The sequence below is a fragment of the Pundamilia nyererei genome, unplaced genomic scaffold, assembly GCF_000239375.1.
Source record: "Pundamilia nyererei isolate P.nyererei 1_Seehausen unplaced genomic scaffold, PunNye1.0 scaffold00429, whole genome shotgun sequence".
Classification (NCBI taxonomy): Eukaryota; Metazoa; Chordata; class Actinopteri; order Cichliformes; family Cichlidae; genus Pundamilia; species Pundamilia nyererei.
This window is the reverse complement of record NW_005187830.1, coordinates 312,837-314,152: the sequence shown is the minus strand read 5'-3', so window position 1 is coordinate 314,152 and position 1,316 is coordinate 312,837.

Genomic DNA, 1,316 nt, shown 5'->3' with positions numbered 1-1,316 from the left:
CCGATAACCAAGGAAGGTGAGTTCTGAAAGGCAGAATTGGCATTTGCTCAGCTTTAAAGAGAGGCCAGCGGACTGAAGCCTACCAAGGACCTCTTTTAAGTCAAGCAGGTGTTGCTCAAAGGTCGGTGATGCGACAACAATGTCATCTAGATACACCGCGCAGGACTTATAAATCAGGCCAGCTAGAACATTGTTCATAAGCCTCTGAAAAGTCGCAGGGGCGTTACACAGGCCGAAAGGAAGGACTCTGAACTGAAACAGGCCACAGTGCGTGATAAAAGCAGTCTTTGGTTTAGCTTCTTCAGCAATGGGGACCTGCCAGTAACCTCGAGCGAGGTCTAGTGTTGTGAGAAACTTCCCTCTCGACAGAAAGTCCAGTGATTCATCCACCCGCGGGAGTGGGTAAGAATCCTTCACGGTCAGCTGATTCAGACCACGGAAGTCAACACAGAACCGTGGTTCGCCGGGGGCTTTGTTCACAATGACCACGGGGGCTGCCCATGGTCCTGATACAGGTTCGATGATGTTATCCTGTAGCATTTTTTCCACTTGCTCTTCTATGATTTGCTTTTTAGCTGGTGAGGTGCGGTATGGTGGCAAGTTAACAGGCTTTGCATCCCCAGTTACAATGACATGTTCTGCCAGAGAAGTGCGACCAAGGTGGCCATCAAACAGGTCACCAAAACTATTTAACAACTCCAACAGTTCTTCCCTCTCCTCAGAATCCAAGTTAGCTTCTCCAGCCTTATCATGGAGGGAGAGCTGCGGGGTGTTCTGCAGGGTCATAGTTCCACACTCAAGATCAGCTTCCACAAGGCCATTTTCACCGAGTTCATCAAGACATGGGGGGTTATCGTCCATAATTACAGTTCTTGTTGGGACATTGGGACATGTAATGTTAGTGAAATGCGAGTCATAAAGTCCATCCCAAGAACAAAGGGGGATGACAGGTCCTGCACTATCACCAACCACTGATAGACTCGCTTGCCCATAAATCCAATGGTTAACCAGGTTATTCCCAATGGACTGCAGTTAGTGCCATTGGCCAGTCTTATGGGTGGAGAATCCCACGGATTATTTAATGACTGATTTTGGTTTTTCTCAGACAACAGGTCTGCATTTACTGCTGAAAGAGATGCCCCTGTATCTAGTGTGGCATCCAGAGCTGCCCCATTAAAGTTCACTTTAACTCTGAGAGCGGTGTTCCACGATGCTTGCGAAGTTCCATCTTCAACGTGACTGAGCACTGGTGGCACACACTGGTGGCACACTTTGATCTGACAAAGGTGATGAGGGCCGAGTTATTGGCTGGGGGG